The following is a 17,159-nucleotide window of genomic DNA, read 5'->3' as shown; positions in this document are numbered from 1 at the left end:
ACACCGAGATTCAAATTCAAATCAATAGTAGAATAGAAATCGCTTATTTTTATTAAGGGCCACAATTACCCGATTTTGAGGCGCCCCCCCACCGCCGCTTATCTTGAGGTCGTTTCCTCACCTCGAAGTCGGGTGCCCAGGGGAGCTTTTATAAACATAACATGACCCAGTCTCGCGGAACCCAGAGTCTGCTTCCCGTTTAGAGATACTATCTGTACAACTTTCCGTCTCTCAGGCATCATACATATGCATACGTGTGGAAGTATGGTAGGTACATACGTACACAGGACGTGTACGCTTCGCTCCGTGTTCAGTGAACCATCAGCAAAGAGTGCCTGGAGCTCTCGCGTGTCGACCTTCGAAGGCGTTCTCTTACAATGTGGAGAGCGCAATGCGGTAGATACGCAGCCGCAGAGGGCGAGAGAGGTCGCAATTTGTTCTCCCTGAATATAAGAGCGGGGTTGTATTATTATTTTTTGTTTCGCACGCTAAATTGTGGTTAATTGGAACAGTCGCAGCTGATAACCGGAGCGTAAGTAGCACAGCTCGAGTCTTTACTCGTCGCAAAACGAACGCTTCTTTGAACCGTGAGACTCGATTTCAATCCTCACCCGCGATCGATTCCGCCCCGTTCGTTTTCGCGCGGAGAGAAAAAGCCGAATTTATCGAATTCTATCGACGCTCGGATCCTCGAGAGCGTTATTACATCGGAGGATTCATGTTTTTATTAATATTATTGTTATCACTGTTTGACTTTTCTTTTCTTCTGTTTTTTAGTTTACGAGACTGCAAGGAAGGATCCCCCATCCCAAGGGCCATGAGACGAGATATTGGGGCGTCGCTGTATGAAGTTAGGATATGTTTGATATTGAGCGGTTTGAACGCGGAACAGAATGGTAGGTATATCTACACGAGAAGGAAATCGCGATATAACTTCAAAGAAATTGGATCCTTGGATTGACAAGTGCCTGAAGCAATTTCTAAGGTCAATATGCGAACAGACTTCAGCTATTTCTTTGTCGTTCAAGATCGGATAAGTTTAATGTAGGTACTACGGAGAGTGAGAAAAAAGTGAAAACCATTTGGGGCGTCCGGGGTGGAATCTGGCGATATCATGCACAGGTAATCTTTTCGACATAATTATCATTCGTGCTCGTGTCTTTCTTAAAATGTGAATGCTACTTGGCTGAGACAAAAAATCTCTTCCGTGTTCGATTCGTACACGGAGGGCACAAATTTTTTTATTCGTGTAAAAATCCTAGCTCTCTTAGTCGCCGTTGAGTGATTTTTTTCAATTGAGGTCGGATGACGTTGATCATAGTTACCGGAGTTGTGAAGAATCTATATCACTATAGAGTTGGTTTATCCAATGGATTGTGGGTACAGAATTTTCGGAACGCGGAATGCGTCCTCATGGCGCCAAATTTTTGGGTTCGGATACCAGTTTATTAAATTTTTCCGGACGATCGAAATTCAAACAATCTTTACCCCTTTCAATAAACACCCGGAAACTTGATGAAATGATTGTTCAATTTTTCCCATGCATTTTTGGGATCAACATCGCAGATGGCTTGGGAATTCCAGCTCACAATTGGATCAGCTGATACCTGGCCGAAAACAGGTAAAAGATTATGTTTCTCTGTAATCTATATATTTATCTACGTTTGAATTTCATTGGGCATCAAAAATGAACCAATTTCATTTTTACAGCGTATGTTTGTTCTGTAATTATTGTACTTATTTCAGTATCTGTTTGACATAAACTTTGAAACTTGTTCGGAAAAAGTATAATTCCGAGAGAGATTCAAAGCTTAGAAATAACTGTGAAAAACTCTCTCTGAGGTGTATGTCGTACAGTTCTATACGTATGGAGTCAACGTGACCCTCACGTTGGGTGTTTCAAAGTTTAGGAGGTAGGCTCTTGAGACTTTGGCCATCTTTTGGCGTCCAGACATCTGCGGAGGTTCGTTGAATTCGTTATTCACCCCCACGATCTTGATCACGTTACTCAAAAAAAAAAAGAAAAGAGAGAAAAAAAAGTACAAATCTTGATCTATCTGATTGAGAGGCAGACGCCGTCTCGATTAACATTTATCGACGTAGCTCCTTTTTTTTTATTTTCACTCTTGTTTCAAAAATGCAAAAATTCATCAGCTCATTAAATATAAGTTATTTGAGTGTGAATTTTGTCGGTAATAGTAATTAGTGAACTAGTCGAAATCCCTCAATAATTATCAGCAGGGATATCGGAAAATGCGAGACGTACGTGTACGTGTATTGTGTCGTGTGTGAAAAGTATACCAACATGGCGCAAACGCGACCCCTGGCACGTAGGCGATGTTGAAAATAAAAAGAAAAAAATCGATAAAAGAAAAAATAAAACAAGGGGGTTTTGTTTATTGCGACTGGGCCGTTTACCCGAACCATTAGATACCACAAACATATCATTCGCGACAGTGAGGGAACGAATTTCACATATTTACAAAAGAGAATCTTTCTCCCTCTGGATTCCGATCCTTGCGGCGTCTACACTTAGGAGGTTATTATACGAGTGGGCAGGAGCTGAGCTTATTTCCGGTATTCTCACGCTTTCACAGCAGACATTAGATGGGAAGTCGAGAAACATGGAATCAAATTTCGTTTCGAGATAAAGCAAATATTTGTTAGAAGACCCCGAAGACCTCCCGTCGGAGGACGCGCCCACCGAGCATAAATGTCGGGATAAATCCGGCGTTCATCCAAAACGCGTCGAAGAAAGATACGAGATTTGACTCGGCAGACAAGGTTGTTCGATAAACAGATTTTAAGGGAATGAAAACAAACCGCAACTCGACTTCGTCTTTCCAGGATTCACGGGATCACAGGATTTCCCTGAATTTAAACCTATCTAAGCGTCTTGATAACCCACCCTCTGAAAATTTTCCCGCTGGAAAACACCTGGTTTCTTCTTCTCTTCCTTTGTTTTATCATCATCAACTCCGCGATGAAAATATAAGAAAACATTTATTTCGCTTACGTAAAGGCCGCACCTTCGCCATTATACATTTTCCCGAAATTCCGAAAATTTTAACCACATACTTTACCGAATCCTCTTCTGGTCCACGCCTGTCTGTTCCTTCGTGCAGCTGCGCTATGCGGTATCTTCTCCCCAGAGAGAAAGAGAGAAAGAAAAGAGGAGAAAAAAAAACGAATCCTCGTCAAGCATGAAAACACGCGTTGACTGTGTAATGTGCGCCACTTTTTTCATTTTTTTGTTTTTTTTTTATTTTCTGTTACGCATCTCAAGTAACAAATATTCGGCGAGTGTGTCTGAATTTTTTTTCTTCTCTTTTTTCCCAACTTTCTTTTTCCATTTTTCACAATATTTTTTTCTTCACATTTTTTTCTCAGCCCACTCGTTTATATGCGAGACGCGCGTTTCTGTCTTGAATCAAGTTGGGCAGAGCTTCGCTGTTATACGTGTGAAGTTCCATTTCGGGCTGGTTACATCCATAACCTTTGAGGGTCTTGTACGTACCTACGGATCAGATGGGATCAGATTCTTTCTGTTCCATTATTCAATTATTTTTCATTTACCGTCAGTGATAATATCTTTGAATTGTTCATAAGGCATGTAACCTGGGAATATATTCATCTGGGAACAGGGTTTTTTTTTGTAAAGGTTCGTATATCAAACGTTTTGCAAAAGTAGAAGTCTTGAGCAGGGTAAACGAGATCACTGAGGTGCAAAATTTCTTCTTCGTTTCAATATGGAAACGAATTCCGATCGAAATTTTGTTCTCTAAGTACGAAATACATCGACGAACCGTGAGAAACCAACTTGAAGAAACAAACCGCAATTATTCGTGCAACGAATAATTATACATCGGTAAGTTTCGAATTTTGGAAGATGAATAAATATTTTTCGAAAAAAACTCCAGATGTATAATTATACGGTGGAAAGATGTTGAATTTATTTGCATCTACAACAACCGTTACTTGCGCTCCTTGTTGCCTGAGCTCAAAGTGCGATGTAAGGGAAGAAGGAACCACGAGAAAAAAAAAAGGAGGAAAAAGAAAGAGAAAGTAAATTCGCGGTGTTAGCTTTCGGGGATAAATATTAGCGTATGCTATTTCGGATCGTTGAGGGTCGTGGGCAGGTGAATGTGTACGTAAACTTGTAGATATAGCTGGTATATGTTTTATATGTATATCGTTACACCGTTCCAACGTCGTCTAAGGTCTAAATCGATGCTGGAGAAGCTAGGAGCTCGCTACAAGATGAATGGGAACTGCCACGCGAGTTTCTAAGAAAAACATTATCCTGACGAATGGCGGGAAAAAATGTTTAAACCCTGAATACTAAGTCCTGCTTAAACATGATCTATACCTACCCTCAGTTTCTCCCTTCTTTCCTTCTTTCTTTCCTTCACTCTCCGCTTTTCTCTTTTTCTCTCGCTGTCCAAACCAACCCACTAACTGAAGCCTCCCCCTTTTTTTTTTTTTTTCTTTTTCTTTTTTCTCTTCCTTTTTTTCTTTTTTTTTTTTTTTTTTTTTTTTTTTTTTTTGCAAACCAAACTTTGCACGCCAACAAGTATTGTCCAATTTCACTTGTACTTTTTTCTCCATCTTTTTCTCATCCAACGTCATTCACATGTCATCAATTGTCAACGGAACGGAGGAAACGGGGAAAGCAGAAAAGGTAATCTGACAAAATTTTATTCGTTGAATCAACGTTACTCTAATTTCTGAGTTTTCTAAATTTCCGTGAAGTAGTCTGTGAAATGGTGTTGGGAGAAAAGAGAAGAAAGGGAGAAAAGAAGCCCCGTCGTCTTTCAGACGATGATCAGTTTTGACGTGACCGAAGTAAAAAGGACTCCGATCTATGGCTGACAGGTAAAATAATCGAGGATCAATCCAGAAAAATCTGGCTATTGGTATAAATGGCAAGTAGATTCGGTGCCGTCTAGTCAGGGTAATATTTCAAACAAAGTGGCGCGCGAGCGACTCTTGAAGGGGAGAGTCGAGACGCTGCTATGGCCGAGATTCCCTCCGACATACGTACCGCTAACGCTAGTCCGCAGCTCTTGTGCCTCGCCTAGGGTCCTGAGGGAACGATTAAATTGATCGTTTTATGGAACTGGCCTTGTTACACCGTCCCTGAGGACCGTTCAACCAGTTGTATATCTGGTGCAGTTCACCGGCTCATTCCAAGGAAGTCACGTGTTCTACCAGATATCCCATTTTTATACCCTCATCGATCTCAAGTACCTACCTCCGGAAGTGGAACTTGTAAGATTTCGTATCCTGGGATTCCGGATAATGTATCCTTATGTTTCAACTTTCACCTAGTGTTCCTTTATGACGTACGAGGAGGTCAGGTGAAACTTCCACTCGAAGATGATGCTCGTGATCCAGCGATGGCATGAAATGGAAAGTTACTCACCACGCAGAACGTAAGGTACATTTTCATCGTTATTTTAACTCGATGGCCTTCGGCGTCTCTAATTTCTGGGACCAGAGCGCGGTCGCGAGTATTCGTTGGTAAAATCTTTGACAAGGAGTTTGATTAATTTTCGTAGGTTCACCGCTGCGCCCGAGGGCGACCGTTCGAAGTCAGCGGGGTTAAAACGGTCGAAACTTATTGTAAGCCAGGACCGACTACTATTCCCGACGGAGTTATCCTAGGAAAAGGGTGGTAATGGGTCTACCGCTACCTGCGGAAATGTGGCAGGTGACCACCGGATATTCGGGGGATCCCTGGCCAGACGGACCTTGATTATCGGTTCCGACCAAAGCCAAATCCCTTCCATTCGCTGTCCGCGTGCGTTACGTCACCGACAGCGAATACCCATAAAGATTTTTTTCATAGACGCGGTATATTCGGTTGTTTCGGTAACGTTAGATTTCACCAATCCAATCTGGATGTTTCTTTTTTTCATTCTCCTTCGGTATCCAGATAGGATAACCCGTTGTTTGAAAAACACCTATATGCAGAGTAGACGGAACATTTTGATCGTGACGCCACTGATGGTTTTTCCACCGTCTGGGCAGCATACATCATTCCAGTTGGACTATAAATCTTGACCGGACTAATTTATACTGTTTCACTGTACCTATAGTACCGCGTTATCGGTGGGCATTTCTGTGTTTATTTTTGACACGACTACCGATCGCGTGGATATCACCGCGATGGAATTCGAGCATCTATTTTTAATTTCTAGGAAATGACATTTGATACAACCACATTTGAATTCGTTGGAAATATTTGCCAACGTGACGACCGGTTCGGTATGGAATTAATAAATCAGGTCTCGTTTTCGAGCAATATTGAAATATTCTCATGATTTCTGCGAAAACTATGCGGAATGATAGATCAAAGTTGGTTGTATAAAATTCTAACTGATCATTGCGATTGAACGGTTTCGTTTTTACGTTCCGTCTGGGCAAACCAAACTCGTAGGATGAGATTGAGGAGTGATTGGAAAACTTTCGTTTGTACTCGCTAAGACGTTCATTCCCATGCTCTTTGCAACGCTAGCTTTCTAACGAGAAACCAAAAGGCAAAGAGGTGTTCCATCGAAACTTGAAGCGAACTAATATCGTAGATATCAAAGTCGAGTAGCTCTTGTTTGATCATCGCAAACTCCAACACGATAAAACAATACCAACCGTACAAACGTCGCGTTCGTCTGTACCGTACGTATCCGCTGCGAACGGGATTTCCGTTCAATGTAAAAAAATAAAACCTCACGCATAATCCAAAGGCGAATGCCACGCCTGAGATTTTCGACTTTTTCCAGACTTCGCCGATCATTAACCGAACTCGACGTGAACATTCGACGAAACCTTCAATCAGAGAATGTCGTCCACCCAACGCTCCGAAGGAACAACTTTGATTGTGCCGAGTGAGCCGAGCTTTTTGTTAAAGACGACCAACTAAGGGTGAGTAAATTTTTCTGCGATAAAACCTAAATTCTTCGCCGAATTTTTTTTTCAGCATAATATTTGCTTCCCCAACTTTGTATGTTATTTCATATACGTATACAGCTTGTCATAAAAGTTCACCCCTTTTCGTTATCAGTACTTGATCGATTGTACGACATGGCGTCATCCCTCGACATTATTTCAAAAATATATATTCCCCTCTGGCGAGTAAAAGTCACCCACGCTTTCGCATCGCTCTGCACAGCCCGTGTCTGTAAGTATGTACGTATTTCGGTATGTGTACCCGCCATCGAAATTTGAAAAATCTGTTGAATTCCAAACAGATGCCTACGTCTGATTTAGTGTACTCAAACTCAACTTTGTATTTCCCATCGCGCATGATTATTTGATTGTTAATTGTTATTACCATTACACCAATCGCATCGTAATCATTGTGCGGTTGTCGATATTTTTTCCCTTAGTGCTATGTGATAATATTCACCATACTTTTTTTGTTCTCATTTTATAATCTCATCGGATTTTCCATGGATATGAAATATTCGATGTTCGATGCACTTTTTTACCTTCGTTCGAAGTGCGTCGTACCACAGAAGGTAGAGCATTGTGGAGTAAAAATGTTCGTGCGGTATTTCGGAGCAATGAGAACAAACGAACGTCATAAAAATCCTAATCCCTCATCTGGAATACGGAACTGGCTTCCGGTGAATGGAATAAAATTCTGCACAGCTCAAATTTACTTGTACGGGGGTACTTGCATGTACATGCGGCTTTTATGATTGTACGGAAAATTCCCGGTCCGTGCAAGTACGCGGCGCATTATTAATGCACGTAGATTATTTTTCCGTTACATTTCAGCCTCTTTTTTTGGATTATAAATCAGTTTCTTTTTTTTTTTTCTGTCCTGTTCAAAATTCAAGACGTAAACGTGGATGTCTAAATTGAACAGAAATCACAATTTGGCAATTGGACAAAAATTTCTGAAAGTGGGAGTTGGAAAAGTCAAAGAGCAGTCGATTTTGGGCCAAAAAAAAAATATTTTATTCCGTGTGCTATTCCAATGCATTTTGATCTCAGGAATCCGAATCTGGAAGTCGGCGGCATTATAGGCATAACGAAACTCGAGCCACGATAAGATTTCCGGGGCTCATCGTATCTTTCTGTAGAGGCCTCGATATCGTATCCTTTCTTCTGTGCTCTTTACGTTTTTGAATACCATTTCTCGAAGTCATCTATCAAACTCTTACCAATAATTGGAAGAATTTATTGCGGCGCTTTTCATTTCGTTAATAAATATTCACGAGGACTTCCTCTTTGTCAGGAACAAAACCGACGATTTAGTAGCGCCGCACTTCCAATCCAGACAGCAAACGCGAAATGAAATACATTTTGTTGTAGACACACAGAAATTCAGAAGCATTCCCGCCGCGGCTGCAGCTGTTCGAATGTACATGTATATTGAATCGAACTTACGCGTTCGTACGCTGTTTGCATGATATATTCAATTAGAGACTGGAAAATTTAAATGAATATACAAAAAGTTTTTGATATTTTTTTGCCTTTCGTGAAATTTCCGTTTCGAAATTGCGGTTCGCGGGCCGAGTCTTTTTGTTTTTTCTCTCTGAATTTATTGACATTTTGGATTTAGATTTTTTGGATTTCTTTTTTTTTATGTTCTACTTCACTTTCCTTCGGTATAACTGCGGAATCCGGTTGTATGGGTAACGTTCGGTGGGAATGAAATTCACCGTTTAACTTTGACGGTTGAAACGCATACAGAGTTTTCAATTTCATAGTTGCAAAATTTCATCGCGGCGTGTATACGATATTTATTCACGCAGAGAGCAACCGAATGGTTTTGGGAGATGTTTGAACCGATCAAAAGTTTCATCGTTTACAGCACCGTGTTCGTGCTGTTCGTGCCCGTCTTCGTGTTTGCCGCGTGATGTTTAACCTCCATCGGAATTTCGTTTAAACCGAGCATAAAGCACGAAACGGAATGAACTGCTGCTGCTGCTGCTGCTGCTGCTGCTGCTGCTGCTGGCAGATCGGCAATGATTATGCGTTATTCGCCGATGCGGAGTTTTGGTTACGCACGGATTAATACTCACAATCAACGAGATTACATTGCACTCGTACCAGCCATTACGAATACGGGTAACACAAGACGTTCTTTGATCGACCGATCCCGCACTGTGCTGTTTCTGCTGCAGCTACGTTAATACAAATACGATGGATCGTTGTTCTCCGATTATCAGTAGATACATGAAATCAATATCGCACGTATCTGTGGTGGTTCACGCCAATAGCAAGGGATCAAACCGACGTAGGGACCGGAATAAAAATCTTGGAGATTTCAATCTGACGGCTGAAGAAAAAAAAGTATTTGACTAAAATCTTCGAGAGATTTTTTTCGATCCGAAATAAACCAGAATCCGTATGTGCTTGATTAGTTTTCGTATGAGATTTCTCTTATAGCTGCCGCGTCGCGCCCTATGAGGTTGTCGGAAGCAGCGGTTCGGGTTGAATTTTGTTACCCTAAACACGAGCTACAACCGGGGAAGACGTTGTTGTCTAAAGTCGTAGCTAATGAAGATTCGTTGAATCAACAAGATAATACGGGAAGGAGTCTTCGTAGGGTCGATACGTAAGACAAGATTATACGACCTTCGAATATATGACGCTCATATACATCTACCAAGATTCGAATACGAACTGCGGGAATTTTTAATAAGCGAAAAAAACATTCGAACTTTTTTTTCTTTTTTTATTGGCATCCTCGTACGGTTTAGAGAAATCAATTTATTTATTTTTTTCGAATCGATTGGCAATAAACTACGCCACTCATCGCGAGAACAGTAGCATCTTATTGTAGTATTTCAAAGGAAGCTTGTTCCGAGAAGACGGGATCCAGGGTGGAGATTTCAAACCGTGGTATCCTCTACCCTCGTAAATCACTTTTCGTCTTTTTACCGTTATCCGCTCTACAGAGGAGAACTAGAAGACTAGCCATGACAGGGGGTGAGTTTCGACCTCTCGTTTCTCGCTGCTCGAATAAAACCGATGATCCCAAATTTTGAATTATCAAACTTTGAGTGGGTATGGTAATGAAGTAGGGGTGGTGAAATTCTGGGCTTCGGTTTCGCTTATTGTATGCAGAATTCGTCTGTTCGCTTCTCCTCTGTTTCGACGTAATATTAGCCGGAGTACCTATATGGTATAAGGTGTGCGCATAGCCGTGTACCCATCTAGGTGGTGTAAATCAAATTAGAAATATTCTGATCCGGAAAGTGAGCCACTTCTGGGAAAGTGCGATGTGAACGCGTATTTCATATTCATGTTGATTACCTTACCCTAGAGACGGGACGCCAACCGTAGTTTATAATTAATTCATTGGAATAAACTTCACGTCATGTTCACGGTATGCATTACCTCGTGTCTTCGAAGGCGTCTCGAACCATCCGACGTCGTGATGTATATATATATATATGTATAGCGAAATGCAATACGTTGCCCATATCAAAACTGATAGTTCATAATCATCGAGTGAAGGAAGTTTAAAGTTTAGGTCTTCTACGTATCTATTCAAATTAAATAATCGACATTCTACGTCGAACGCTAGCGAGCCAAGTTGGGAAGCAGCGAGCTCGTTCTTATTAATTATAATTATCCGAACGAACTGGTCTTTTCTCTTGCCGCGTACGCCATATCTCCATAATATTCCCTCATCAATTTTCTAACTATACTATTTCGTTACCAGTTTCAAGTACCACTTATACTTGATATATTGCATAAACACTGCTGTCGCTAATTACGAAATACGTGAGTAAGCACCGCGATATAATGCTCGTACCTTGATCCATGGGTGATCAACGTTTCTCGACTGACGAAAGTTTTGATTAAATTTTAATGCTCGAAACTGCACTTTCCACCTATACCCGCACGTTCACCGGTTCTTTTTGTTCTTCCTTTTTTATATATTTGGCTTTGTTTAGTCTATTTTATTTTTATATTTTAACGAGCCGGATGCAGTTGAGGAAACGTCGAATTATTCATGCGTGCTAATTATGCGAGAGTACAACAACGAGGTCACTATACTATATTATAATTACAGGCTATGTACCTACATATCTCGGCTTTCCTTGACGGAGGATTGTTCGTTTTATTTCATACATATCAGTTTTGAATGGAATCCAACCGTTCCGTAGCGGAGTATTTTCGGATAGCGGACAACCTCGACGATTCTGATGAAGTTACCGAAGCGTAAAAGTCGAACATGATCATCGGAACATTACGATTTCAAGGTTGCGAATTCCATTTTTTCTGGTTCACGCGATATTTTTGACGGGATTGCGCTCGGAAGAAGAAATTCTTGCTTTGGTTCTGAAAAAAAAACGGAGAAAAAAAGGGATATGAAAAAAAATGATCCGAATTTTGCATGAAAAACCGTGTCCCGTCGCGATTCCCCATGCGGAAAATCTGAAAATATCGGTGCGGTTACGGTACATAAATTCTTCATATCTTCTCCTCCTCATCCGGTCTCGGAATCAAGGCTGTGCGAAAGCAAGGAAAAGAAATGAATTTTCCGAAATCGACGCTGACGAATATCAGTGATAAATATAAAAATCTGGAAATGTACGCTATCTTTTTTTTATCTTATCTTATTCCGCTTTTTTACCAACACATGAAATTCAGGAGTAATTTTTCATGTCCTAAAATGTTTCGATATTATTTCAAAATAACCTTTGCAAATTTCCCTTCACATATGTATATGGAGAAAAACTTGTACACTAGTGTGAGTTGAGGGAGAAATTTTGTTCTATTTTTTTAGCATGGGGGCGGAATTTGTAGCTTATGAAAAAAAAACTTTTCAAATGTGAAAAATATTTTGTACTTGATATTTTGAGGTAGCCCACTCGTTTTTTGAATAAATAATTAATCAAATGGGGTACTTCCACCGAAAAAATTTTCGCTGTTGGGGGCGAAAAAATTAAGACATATCGATTGGTTTTAGTCGTGAACCCACTTTAATTCGTCGCAATCCATGCATGCGTCGAAATGTTCGAATTTCTCGGTCTACGAGGGGCCCGAGCTTTACTGGAGTCAGGTAGCCACGGACGCGCGGTTTGTTGTGGGGCGTCACCTCTGCTCAGCCCCGAAGGTGACGTCTCACAACAAAGCGCTTCGCTGCTGGCTGCGCTGACTCCAACAAAGCTCGGGATCGCTGGTGAATTGAAGAATTCGAATATTTCGACCCATGCATGGATTGCGATAAATCTAAGTGGGTCTACGACTAAAACCAATCGATGTGTCTTATAATTTTTCTGCTCCCAACAGCGAATAATTGATGATTACTCGATCGATTGCAAAGTAGATTATTTTGGCTTTCAGATTTGGATTCCTGAGCTGTTAATACGTGAAATCACCCTTAAAAAGCCAAAAAAAAAATCGATTTTTGAGCAAAAAATAAATCATTGTTTTGATTGGGTTTAATATGCTTCTCTGACGTATTTTGACCTCAGGAATCCGAATCTGAAAGAAAAATTAATCTATCTCTGAAATTGACCGAATTATCGCCAATTTTCAGCTTTTTGGGGTCAAAAATAAAAAATTTGGTTTTTAGTCTATCCAGATGTAAATTGAGCTCAGGAATCCGAATCCGAAAGAAAAATTGATCAATCTGCAAAAATGACCGAGTTATTGTCATTTTTAGGCATTTTTTGGTACAAATTTGAGGATATCTCGAAGGGAAAAAATCGTAGCTTAATTTGGACAACGGATTCGTGTTCCTGAGGTCAAAATACATAAGAAAAGTGCCATACGATCAATTTTGAAAAATAAAAATTTTTGGTCAAAATTTGAGATTTTTCCAAGGGGTACCCCTTACGATTTTTTCAAATTTTGACCAAAAATTTTTATTTTTAAAAATTGATCGTATGGCACTTTTCTTATGTATTTTGACCTCAGAAACACGAATCCGTTGTCCAAATTGAGCTACGATTTTTTCCCTTCGAGATATCCGCAAATTTATGCCAAAAAATGCGAAAAAATGAGAATTACTCGGTCATTTTTGAAGATAGATCAATTTTTCTTTCGGATTCGGATTCCTGAGCTCAAATTACATCAAGATAGACTAGAAAAAGAATTTTTCATTTTTGACCCCAAAAAGCTGAAAATTGGCGATAACTCGGTCAATTTTAGAGATAGATCAATTTTCCTTTCAGATTCGGATTCCTGAGGTCAAAATACGTCAGAAAAGCATATTAAACCCAATCAAAACAATGATTTATTTTTTGCTCAAGAATCGAATTTTTTTCGGTTCTTCAAGAGTAATTTCACGTATAATCAGCTCAGGAATCCAAATCTGAAACCTAAAATCATTCACTTATGCAATCGATCGAGTAATCATTAGGTGGAAAAAATTTTTTACTCGATATTTTGAGGTAGCCCACTCGTTTTTTGAATAAATAATCAATCAAGTGGGGTACTTTCAGCAATAACATTTTTTTTTAACTCACCTCATTGTACACCGAATAATTTTGAGTTATAATCCCGCGGAAGGGAGTCCATTCTTCCTAGAAGCTGCAATATTCTCAATCTCTCAAATAACATCATCGAACTTGTGAGAGGCACGAGTATGAGCCACTTGTCAGAAAATGTTGAGGAATACGTCTGATCTTTTCCGAGTTTTTTTTCGACCACTCAAAAGCATCCTTCTACCTGGTAGTAAGCTCCCGTGCGATAACTTTGAACTCGCAAGAATACAATGGATATTTTCATCGATTCAAGTGCCTGGCCAACCATCAAACTTTTGAACGTAAAATTTTACGAGGCAGTAAAGGCAAAACGGTTTTTACTATATATCTACGATCGCCAGATAGATGCTGACGGTTTTTTTCTTCCGTCAGTTATCATGATCGCATCGTCTCACCTGTGGAAAAAAATCCGAAAGAGGTCCAAAGGTCCGTTGCCGATGCCTCGATGTGTACCAGATAAAATCTCATATCCTATTTTTCCTCATCCCTGAAGATCCTCGAAAGGAGATTTCATGTCTCATTGCGACATACGAGCATAAAAATCCACCTGAGAGATCATTTTCGGGTTATATAGATCAAAATCATTGCGATCGAAACAAGTTCTTCAGCTATCGCAAATTTTTATTTTCAACATCGCTCTACCTACGAAGCTCAACACCGTGTGCATTATTTGAATAGAAAGAAGTATGAAAAATTCAACTTCCTCCGCGTAACACGTACATTATCTGGGTTGGAGGTGGTAACGGAATAATGGAGCACATCGAAGATTGTGGAAATATCTGTCGATGAATTCTTTGTAATCGTCTCGCTGTGGCTGGTACTCTTTCCACAAAACCGTTGAAAAATAAAATTTAAACCGAGTTTACCTATACCGCATCGGTATAAAAATGCATCGTGCACTACATTCTTCAGGGATGAATGCAACGATATCGAAAAACCGAAGTTTCCGTAAAACTTGAAGGCGTTTCTGAAGCATCTAGTATTGCTGCACATGTGATAAAAAAATTTCGATCAATAAATGCGTTTATCGTACATATTTACCTGCAGTACGGTATACGTGTGTGATTCGAAAATATCGACGCTGCGGTGTAAATGATGAAATAAAGCACAAAAATATGGAAAATATACACAACAAATATTGCGATTTTTAAACGGGAAGAAATAAGAACAACGCGACGACGATAATCGAAGGGAAACGAGTGGTGCGGAAGGAAATATGATGGCGCCGAATTTTGTGCTCGTTAAAAACGTAGCTTGGAGCCTTTTAGCAAAATAGCAACGGAAACTTCCATAAACTAGAATAATTTGGAATTTACAACGCCCGAGGATGTAGAAAGTAAGTGTGATTACCTCGCCTCAGCCAAAGAATGAAAAAAAAAAAAAAAAAAAAAAAAAAAAATTGAAGAAAAGGAGAAGAGAAAAAAAATGACGAAGTTATCCAGCGTGTGGCCGGTGGCGTTCGTTCCTTCTTATGCCGATTACTTTTATCAGGGCATTCGGATGCTAAATTATATAACAAAGTTTGCATAAATAACTAGTGACGAATAAGAGCTTGACTTTCTGAATAGAATTTGGCGAGACGTTACCGGTGCGCGTGGTTTCGAGGATAAAAAGGATAACGAAGAAAATGGAAGAAGGAATCGCGCGGGCACCCGGTGAACGTAAATCCGGTGGGTCTGGACGTCCGGAAACAATCAATCCTTCAAAATACCCTCTCTACTGCTGGGATCGGGCGACCGGTCGGTCGGCTTTTTTTGTTTCACGACCTTATTTTTACTCGAAAATTACACCGTTACGAAGATCCTCAAACGGGGGACGTTAATGACGAAAACATCCAATCGGAAAATGATGTCGTTTCGCACGGCATATTCAGTCGTTGAAACAAGCGTTACACCGCCCCCACCCCAGAAATGTGAGATACTCGAGTATACCAGGATTAAGCTGCTATAGTTGGTCGTGCGAACAGATACAGAGGTCCGGCGAAGCTCGACACGGGTGGGTATTATCTGGCCGAGATGGCCGGAAAAGACTGCAGAGCCGGTAGATTCGAGTACACGGCTTTTCCTCACTGTCCGATATACACCGCGTTACGCTCTTCATAAATTTAATCAAATCCGGTCCAATTGCCCAGCCCTCGCCACGCGTACCCCAAGCTTCGTTGATCCGCCCGTGAAAACATCGGGACTCGAATTAGCAACACCGACGCCGAGATTGAAATCCGCCGAAAAAAGCTCATGCGATATACGCGGGGTAGTCGGTTACACGACGATGTAGCGAACATGAATTAGCTTTGACTTATCGTTTCCAAACGTCGATTGTTTGTCGTCGCATCGATGAATATTTATGAGGTAGGAGAAAGATGGATTTAATAACGCAGACTACTCACGGGGCCGGATAAATATGTATAATGTAAATTGTTCAAGTTATTCAGAAACAAATCAGGCATATATATATATCTACGGTTAGTCCGAATTTACAACACAATGCTGGATGAACGTTCAACCGACCGCGCGGCAGGCGACTGATGCCACCTAACACTTCGATTATTCGGTGTAACGTTTGACCTCATTATGCATCAATGTTTTCCAGAACATTCGACGCTTTGTTAACAGAATTGCTGGCTGCGCCTCGCTACCTGAAGCACCGCGGCTGGTTATTGACGCCTCGTTGAAGATATCTACCGTTGTTAAAATCCATTTCAGATAGCGTGGAATTTAATCTAACTGCGATACGAATACATCAATCGCACAGGAAAATGCAAAGGCGAACGAAAGAGTGGGGTGTAAAATTTTTAGACGATGGAACAAGGTCAGGGAAATGAGGATGTACCGGGAAAAGTGTCTGTGCCGTTTGTACGAAATGCATAATGAAACGTGAGAGTAAATTAGTTAAATGAACTCAAAGCAGTTTCTCGACAGGCACGTGTCACTTGTCCAAAGTTAATTTTCTTAATTAAGTTAATTAATGGTTCAGTTTACTGAATAGCCAGTGTGTTGATTTTGGTTGTACGGGGCACGCCGGGAGACTTCCGTTCCTCATGGCGTTTGCTCGGACGGTCTTTACCTACATTCAAGAAGCAAATATCAAAGATAAATTGTCCAAGTTTTAAGGCGGCTTACTCAGAAAGCGCTTCTCAACTCTAAATAGCTACATCATTAGCCAAGTTTGAGTTATTACGTCGACTCTGGTGATGGTTTTAAAGTTGAAAAAAAAAAAAATAGAAAAATGAAAAAATTATCCAGACGACTTCTGGTGCGAAAAAACTACCCCGTTTACGAGCCGCGTTGAATTACCCATTCTACGTTCGTTATAGTTTCGACGGTGCCTATCGTCCCATTATCTGCACCTTCAATTATCGTTGCGTGCATAATTCGCCTGTTTGATTACAGCCGGATAGCGTATAACGTGCATATCACGCCTCTCAAAGCTGCGTGGATTAATATATTCAGATACTTGGGTTACACTATTACTCTACACTTGGCTACGCTAATTACCGTTGTTTTGTACCAGACGCAGCGACGGTGCTTTGGAGCAACAATGTCGGTACAAAGTGCATATTTCCAACTACGTATATTCCGAGTAACCCGAACGCTAATGCACCGATACGGGTAAATTTACAGGTCCTTATTAAATACACCGGCCGACGAACAAAGGCGAGACTGAAAAGGACGATGCGGCGCGTGGTCGAATTTGTCACCG

General features: G+C 40.6%; 1 protein-coding gene across 6 annotated transcripts in view; it reads left to right on the top strand.

The window, feature by feature from the left end:
- Positions 1 to 17,159, top strand: part of LOC105686800 (zwei Ig domain protein zig-8-like) — a 208,303-nt gene that overhangs the window by 101,938 nt on the left and 89,206 nt on the right. For 2 of the 6 annotated variants that reach the window (XM_048653209.1, XM_048653208.1), the window contains 2 exons: positions 778 to 5,440; positions 5,562 to 6,924. The gene's annotated coding sequence lies outside the window, so the exon portion shown is untranslated. The remainder of the gene's footprint in view (positions 1 to 777; positions 5,441 to 5,561; positions 6,925 to 17,159) is intronic. The other 4 variants (XM_048653211.1, XM_048653210.1, XM_048653213.1 and 1 more) reach the window with 4 other exon arrangements.

Source organism: Athalia rosae, chromosome 3, assembly GCF_917208135.1.
Source record: "Athalia rosae chromosome 3, iyAthRosa1.1, whole genome shotgun sequence".
NCBI classification, from domain to species: Eukaryota; Metazoa; Arthropoda; class Insecta; order Hymenoptera; family Athaliidae; genus Athalia; species Athalia rosae.
The sequence above is the reverse complement of the archived record's forward strand: the minus strand, read 5'-3'. Positions and strand labels throughout refer to the sequence as shown.